Raw genomic sequence first — 9,737 nt, 5'->3', positions numbered from 1 at the left:
GAGAGTGTAGTCACTATGTCAAATCAATAAAATAAAAGTTGTTCCCGTATAAGTAAGATTAATTATTTATCCGATCGGAGAACTACTTCATCTACTTAAATGAAAAAGACACAGAAGTAAAGAAAAGAATTGTGTAAAGCCGGTGCCGTTTATAGCTTAGTATTTGTAATTGGGTCTGCTCGTTGATAAACGATAAGAGTTGTTTACATCCACATCCTTTGATCTGTTGTGGAAAGTTGTCTCATTGGCAATCATTCTGCATCTTGTAATGTGTTCTGGTGCAAACTGATACATCTGATAAACCAGGTATCTATAACAGTCTATGAAATTAGATATCCTACCGTTGTCTATAATCGTTCATAATGTCTGGTCGTTAGTCTTGTGATATGTTGATCTCATGAATGAACATCACATTGACGTCACTACATTAAATCTAGCGAATACACTTTGTGCAGAATACGTTTTTCTTTGCTTCTATATAAAAAGACACTTCGAAATATATGCTTTCATTAATATTTGTTATTCTAATACATTGTACAAAAAAGAAGATTGTCTAATGGCCATTTCAAACCTGATTTTCAAATGCCTAAAAAAAAAAAACCGTTTCAGAACTTTCGAAACCCCCCTCTTTCGTCTTCCATGGCTTTGTTTATACTTCAGTACGCGTCATCATACTTTATGACGGACCAAACAGGCCAGGTAAATCGTATTTTGAAGAATTTCAAAATGACAAGCCCCTTATGTGTATTATCGATTTCCTCACAATTTAAAGGAACCCACAATGAAAGAAATTAGAGAATTACCTTGTGGAAATAAGCGAAGAACAAATTTTGACAGTGCATATGCATATGTCATATTTTTGTAAAGGAAGTATGTAGCAAGTTAAAAAAGACATTTTAACTTTAAACGCTTTATCATGTTTATAATTGTGAGAGTCTGAAGCCCTTTTCTGAATTAACATTATCAGGTCATGTTTATTTATAAGAAATACTGAAACCCAACAGTAAGATGATATTATGATTTTAATTATCCTTGAAATTCTTAAACCATTCAGTCCATAAATCAAAACTTGTAAATTATGTTAATTCAGAAATTATTGCATTTTTATGTCCCATTTATGGACATAGGAAATCCCAGAATTTATTCTGCTGCATAGAGCAATACATTACTTTTCTTGTCTTGTACCTACTGGTGATGCTATGAAGTTTATGATAAGATGATTTTCATAACAGGTTTGCACTAATTGGTAGCGTAAAGCACATTTCATGACGTTTTAAAATATATTCTACATTGAATTTACATTTTAAAATTGAGACAAATGCGTTTTTGAATGTCGGAAAACAAATATTGTCTATTTGCCGTCTCACAGGTTAAACGGTATTGCAATCAGTTTCAATTTTCGATCAACACCGCTCGGAAAATATGTTGAATACTTTAAAATCTAATAAATTTTATGTTTGAAATAGACTTTTTCTTTTTTGGTACGTCATTGGCTTTTTCATATGATTTCAATTTTTGTTAAAGAGTTTAATAACACAAATACCGAACTCTTATTAGAAGCTTTTATTAAAATAATATATTAATTAAAAGATATTTCAAGTTTTCATTTTTATTTGAGATATCTGTATTTTCTTCAATGATTTTGCCATGTGATTAGGGACTTTCCGATTTGATTTTCCTCTAAAGTCAGTATTTTTGTGATTTTACTTTTTTCTTCAATTTTTTTAATATACCAAACAAATAACTGCGTTAATATTGATTCCATTTTTTTTAATTAAGAATAGGAGTTATGTACCTTCTTCCCTATGTGCTGAATTTTTAAAAAAATGAGGAAAGTAATATTAAATTAACCTGTAACATTGCTGAACATAAATCTACCGACGGACATGTTCCAATAGTCGTAACTATAATCCCGATCCCTTTATCCGAGTGTAAAAACGAATTATACTAATTATCAACGGTTATTTTTTTTAACTGATCATTTCGACGGGTACCACATATGAAGCAGGATCTATTTACATTTCTGAAGAAACGGAGAACCCCGCTAGTTTCTAATGGGGTTTTAATTGATTTTAGTTTTCTATGTTGTGTTTTGTGTCATGTTGTTTGTCTCTTTTTTGCAGCCATAATGTTGTCATTTTTCTTTGGACTTATTTGGTATCTTTCGCCTTTCTTTTGCAATGTACTAGTTGACGAAAATATCGCAGACCACCTGCTATTGTATGATGACTATTGTATTTGAATATAAGCAACCCAATGTACAGCAGATGCGTGGCAAAAACAAATTACCCCCCGATTCATTGGCTTTACCCATAGTAGTTCGGGTAGGGTTTGATGTTCTTAAAAGTATATCTATGTTGTGTTTTGTTCGATTTTCCTTGCTTTGTGTGTTTTCTCTGTTTGTTATGGTGTTGTATCGTAATCTTATACTATTCCTATGATATCTTCTACTTTCTTTTTTTTCTTTAAAAAATTTAGTAAATCCTTGAACACGAAAGAAAAACTCAGATCTGATCATATACTAGTAATCGTTCGTCGAAATGCAAGTCTGCCACAGTACAAATTGAGCTGTTTAATTATTTCTGTTTGATCAAAATTTACTGTTGGGTTAAATGTCAACACATTTCCTTAAAGTATCAATAGTTAGAATTCGAGAAGTAATTTTACAAAAATTATTAAGAGTTAAGGATGTACTTAGGTGAGGTTAGGTGAAAATTAATAAATTAAGAAGTTAAAATTAATACTATAAGCTGGTAGAGCATCAGTTAAAGATAAAAATAAGCTAAAAATATTGACAGGTGATGGACCTCCTTTTCGAGATATTTGAAATTTAAAATTTGATACGTAACAAAATTTCAGTAGATTTATACCTCATGCTGACTTATACAACAAAATTATTTGCCTGCATCGACCAAAAACTGACCTGCATATGTTCACTTTAATTTAAAAATCTATATATATCCGCATAGTAAATCAGACATATTTTTTATGTCTGGATTCAATGTATAAAATAAATGACCGCTGTTGGGATGTCGCCTAATTTATATGTCTTCTCCTGGCACTCCTGTGAACATTCATGACATGTTAGTAGGACGGCAAATGTAAGCAATAAGGAAAATAATTAATGTAATTTTTTTCCAGCATACATTGAGAATGCCAGCGTTTCATCTCTGTATTCATAATATTGAACAGGGTGTGTAAAACGAAACTATTAGGCCGCATCATCCAAGTACATGTACCAACACTGACTTAAAACTTAAAAAGCAGTCAACAAGTTAACTCTAAGTTAACTTTTGTCAAGGTTAGGACCGCACCCATCTGTATGGCGGGAAAAGGCTGACTCGGTCTTTTACCTTAATATTTGCATTGGTATTATTAGCTATCAAAACAAAAGAAAGAAAATTAAGAATCTTCTAAAATTTTGGTAAATGACCTTTCATGAGCTATTAAGTCTTATATGAAAAAAAAGGGTGTTATGGGGCAAAATATTTTACATTGTATAGTATGGAAAAACACCAAGGAGTCCGAACATTTGACACAAATTCCAAAACCTCACCTAAGTACATCCTTAAGTTACATTATGTAAGTACACATGTATGCTAAAGGTGCATAGTTGGTTCCAATCAGAAAATCGACAACCTGCTATAAAAGTCTACCTTCAAATTCAACAAATATTTGTTCAATGACAAATCCAGCATACTGCACACGTTATTTCACATAGATATATACTAAACCTGTAAACACGTAATAGTCATCGAAACTATATTTATACTACTAAAGGACGAGACCGATTTCATTGAGCCGCAACTCCTTTGAAACCATACAAATTCGGAAATATTTGATACGGCGTATAAACATAGTGTCATGTACTTTCTACATTTCTCTTTGAAACAGTCTTTTTTCCTTAAAAAAAACGCCAATTTTTAAGAAATAAACAAATTCAGAGACTGATATCGATCCGTGTCTTATACGCTTTCGGGCATGCTCAGTCGACGTACAATACGCAAAAATCTATAATACTAGAAAAACGAGGTCATGCACTGCGTCATCATACAGGGATTAATACAGCAAAATTCAATCTTTGTCTCATGAATTTTCCGGTTATAGTAAGAAAACCGGGAAGGGTTCAAACAGAGAGATTATGATAACAGAGAAAATAATTAGCACGACGTTATCAGATTATAATACGAAATACTGAAAATCCAGGCTTGAAATGATAAGGTGTAGGTCTTAAACTAGTAATGGATCCATGTCGCGATTTGTTCTACTTGTATCTAATGGAAGAAGAACGATGAACATCTTAATCCTATGGTGTATTAAACAACTAGAATGAAATCTGAACTTTTTCTTATCTATATTTCTATGTTACCAGTTCACTTATTTTCTAGTTGAATTTGAATAATAATTTTTTTAACATTCATGATAACATTATTTTGCTAAACTACTTAAATGTATAGGACACAAGCGTTCAATTTTAACTATGAAGTTCGTAGACATTAATATACACTATTAAAAATTCAACTTGATCAGTAAATAAATATAGATATATAGAAACAATAAAAGTGCTTTATTTTACATTGAAGATCACATTTAGTATGTATTCAATCATCAGAGAAATTCAGATTAAATGACATGTACACGTGATTTATCACTGAAATTATTGAACACCATTTGATTTAAGTTCACGCTTGTATAATTATGCGCATTTTAGGAACGTGCATCATTACAAACATAATAGTTTTAGAATTATGTTCCTTGGATACAACAAATCATAGTCACGAGTATCATATAGAATAAAGACAACAGTAGTATACCGCTGTTTAAAAGTCATCAATCGATTGATAGAAAACAAATCCGGGATACCAATCAAAATCCAGGGAAACACATCAATTATGAGAGGAAAACAACGAAAGAGAAGAAATCCTTAAATGCAACACAATCAAACGCCAATGCAAAATACATAGAAAAGAACTAATCGATAACAACCGCCATATACCTGACTTGGTATAGGACATTTTATGAAGAAATGGCGAGTTGAACCTGGTTTTATGGCTAAAAAAACTTCCGCATATATGACAATGTTAAAAATATCGTTACAATGCTAACATTACTTGAAATAATAGTCAAGACAGAGAAATACATAAACAGCATTATATGACAGAGTACAGTCAGGACAGAGAAATGCATAAATAACTTCACTTGACATAATACAGTCAGGACAAATAAACACATAAAGAACATTAGGTGACAGGACGATAGTCAGGACAAACAAAATACATGAACAGTATTACATGACAAAATACAGTGAGGACAGAGAAATACATAAATAACGTAATGTGACAGAATACAGTCAGGACATAAAAACACCAAAATATCACTGCATGACAGGAATACAGTCGTGACAGAGCAATAAATGAATAATATTATAGTACACGTCGACATGTAAACCATATAATAACAACAAGCAAAAATATGTAAGATGTATTCAGATTTAAGTGCATTCATGTTGTCAGGTAGTAAGATAGACTAGCATATCAATGTAAAGGGAATTTATTTAAATCAAACGCGTTTTTGTATGTGTTCAATGAAGATCGACAGTATGAAAAGGTATCTTCTCTGATTTCAAGAACATTGATTGATACCTAATAAATGAAAACTATTAAAACACTAAAGGTTACATATAAATGCAAGACTAATTGAACAAAATAAACGTTCAAGTGATACATTAAAAATGAACAGAGAATTCAAATATAGAAATAAAGACTACATTGGTTAACGTAATACGTGTTGTTCAGTAACGTACCTTTTACTTAAAGTAATATACAGAAGGGAGTGTTTGATGATATTTCAGGACAAAAAGAAAATATTTGAGTTTTATCTCATTTGTTATAATAACCCATAGTTTTCTTTTTCAAAAAGACATAATCAGAACAACCAACATCGTCTATGTCTTGACGAAGAGGATTGCCATCTTAGCTTCTTTAAACAAAATAGATAACTAGTAACGAATAAATATTATGAGAAAATATTTGGAAACATTAAAAAAGCAGATCCTGATCAATGAATGATTTTGTCGTTAGTCAAATGTAATATTTAACATTGTAGTTATGCTGAACATACATCCATGTGTTTATGTTAACATAGATCAAGTATACAATAACAATGTTAAGATTTATCATCATTATATTGCATAACATCCTTGTCTTGTTTTGTTTTATGAGGTTAATAACCACTATATGATTTTTTTAAAAGATCTGTATTAAACATTAGATGTTGTTACAAAATCCAAGGTGCGATATTACTGTTTGAATCTTCCGGCAGTTTCATTTACGCAAAATGAAAAAAAATGAAGACAAAAATTATCAGACAGTAACTATTTAAAACTGAAAAATGACAGTATCCAAAAATAGTACAAACTTTGCATTGACTAACAAATTCAGAAAATACATTTTATAAACATGTTTGAAAAATGATGATAACCTTTTCAATGACTTCTCATTTCGGTGTTAAAAAAACACGTAGTTAATTAAAAACAAAACATTTAAAAAATATTTTGGACAGAAGTTTTTTTGAGATATTGTTGCAAACTTTATAATGGCATCAAAAATGTTGTTTTTTTCCAAAATAAGCAAGACTATACCAATCTGCTTAAGTATCAATAAAATAAACATAATTTTTTGAGGCATTAATAATTTTACCAATTTTTTTTTCTAATCAGGAGCCATGAAATTTTTCTACCTCTGCCTATTATCTTGACTGCAAAATACCTGCAATACTTTAGACATGGTTTAAAGCCAACAATAATTTTCCAATGTAGGTTATTTCGATTAACATGTGAAGGTTAGATTATTCAATAAGTGATTTTGAATTGGTTTGACAATTACCTTTGACCTTAGAGTACATTTGTATTTTGTAATTTTATTCACATCAGGTTTTTCTTTACTTAATTGTTTTTTAAATTGTCCTCCACAATACGCTAATACTATAGTACGGTACAATGCATTCTTCAAAGATTATATACGTGGAACGTAGAACCAATACGTCTGGAATATCTCATAACACACATTGTCTGCTAGTCGTCTAAACACCGAAATGAGAAGTCATTGAAAAGGTTATCATCATTTTTCAAACATGTTTATAAAATGTATTTTCTGAAATTAAACATAATTTTTATGCAATATAATGATGATAAATCTTAGCATTGTCTGCTAGACGGCAAAGCATTTATTTTCAATTTTCACAGTCACACTGCTTAGAAAATGTGTTGGATACATCAACATCTGACAATCTAAATGTCTGAAAAAGACATTTTGAGGAATGTCGTGATTATCAGTTTTTCAAGACTTCATAAGAGACACAGAGACAACGTAGCGAAATAATGAACATAGCAGTCGACTATCTAAATTGTGTAATTATATATCCATATTCCTGCATCATTAATATCATTTTATTGGCAACAACTTTGTATTGCCTAATAGTCTATAGACACCAATAAATCTGTATCATTTCCTACATGTAGATTGTTTTCACCTCAGGGTTATTTAAATATGTTCACCTGGAATTAACAATTAGTAATGAAACCCATACGAATATCATTACGTGCTAAACATCATATTAAAACAATGTAAGTGTCAAACTTTCCATACAAACATAAATAATCTTTATAACTAGAATAACACCACAATGCGGATCTGTAATTGAATTGGTATACTTATGCTTTATTTTCAGCAAAGATTTTTTTCGTATTGTCATTCAATGAAATCAAGCTGATTACAGGGTATCTCTGCTTTCTGTTTTAATTCATTCTGGTTTTTTTTTACTACAATTGGAAACTATTTTTAAATATACTTTTTGGTCCATGATTGAAACTGGTTGTGCCAATCCCTGTACAATGACGCATTTTAGGTGTGATTATGACCCGTTAATGTTATGTAAACAACACATGTTCCTTACAGATGCGCAACGTAAAGATAAGGTTAAAAGCTTAAGTAACACTAAACAAGCACTATTTCTATCGGTATCGGAATCAAACCGAAAATTGTTAATTATTACGAACATTAATTATTTGGAAAACCTGTACCTGGAATGGTATTAATTTTAATCAACATCATTGACCTATATTAGTTATATATAACTTTGAATTCTTTGGGTCGACGTTCTGACGTTATGTCGGCTGACAAATTGGACATCGTTATTTAAGTTTTATAGATGCTGATATTGATAAGTTTTGTGTTGACCTATTTTCAAGATTTATGATCATTTTCAAAGAACAGGAGATGTAGATGACCATCAAGGGACTAATCTTTTGTAATCTAATAATTCAAATTGACACGCTTAACAACAGAATAAATATAAATATATATTTTAAAATACCTTAAAAAATGAACAACTTATCAAATATTTAAAAATTCAAATAATGACAGAGAGATGACCTCTGTCGGCTCACTTTCATATATTTTTATGTTCATGACACAAATAAAAAAAATACCAATTAAAAGCTTCACGTTTGAAAACTTATCTAAAATCATAAATAAGATTGAGTTAATCTTTGAACCTGATAATATTTATTAAAAATCGTCTTCATCGTTCTTTAAATGGTACTTGTAGTAATCCTATTCATACAACCTAAAAAATAATTTTTTGATTTTTTTTAAAGTTTTATTGCTAACCAGAACTAAGTGTTGTCGTTCTAAATGACAGTGTACACAACTAAACGTATGCAGTTATATTGTTTGATTGTTAACTTTCATTATCATTTATTTGATTTGTTTGTCCGCTGCACTTACCACGTCAAGGTGTTCAGTGAGAAATGAGAGTTTCATAGGCATACGTTTTGTGAGAAGTTTAGCAGGCTATAATATCAGGTCTCATCCACCATTTTTGACGAAAGAAAATGATTGTACCGATTCTGGAATATGACAGTTGATATCCATTTGTTTGGTGTGTTTTGAACTGTTGATTTGACCACATGATTAGAGATTTTCTGAATTGAGTTTTCCTCGGTATTGGTTTTACTTTTTAAATGATTTGAAATTTTGTGATTTAAAGAAATAAATGATTAGATACTTATAGATCTAGAATCGTTTAAAAATGTTTTTGCACAAATAGCATATGAATGTTGTTATTTAGGTATACAAAATGATGGCTTTCCTGTTAATTCATTTTAAGGGGGGAAAAGGTGAAAAAAGTATGAACACTAACATGACCAATATCCATCAAACTTACAATTGTATGACACTTGTTTATAATACTTTGATTATTTTTAAAATTTTTGATGAATGCTTATCGATCACTTTAGTTATAGCCAAGCATATCTATAAAAGGAATTTGCATGTTTTAAATTATATATCATTACTATCTTTCTAATCGTACATATCATACACTCAGTTCTTTTGTATATGCGTTTAGTGCCACTGATATGTGATTAGAATTCAATAATAGTTATAACGGCGATTATCCTTATCAACACATCTTCCAATAGACTGTCCGCATGCAAATTAAACCATAAGTTCGCCCGATCAGTTGAAATAACATTAGTAATAATAACTTTGTATTTATTTTTGTTGTTTTCACAAATCTTGACTTGTTTTGAATCGAAATAAACATTTGTACTTGATATTATCATACAATATATAATCTCACTAGCGATATAGGTTATGGCTACCATATCCTTAAATACCAGAATAAAAGTAGTCTGATCTTTTATTTTGTCGTAATGATTAATTCCTGATTGTGAA

Source organism: Mytilus galloprovincialis, chromosome 5 (assembly GCF_965363235.1).
Source record: "Mytilus galloprovincialis chromosome 5, xbMytGall1.hap1.1, whole genome shotgun sequence".
Lineage (NCBI taxonomy): Eukaryota > Metazoa > Mollusca > Bivalvia > Mytilida > Mytilidae > Mytilus > Mytilus galloprovincialis.
Note: the sequence above shows the minus strand (reverse complement) of the source record.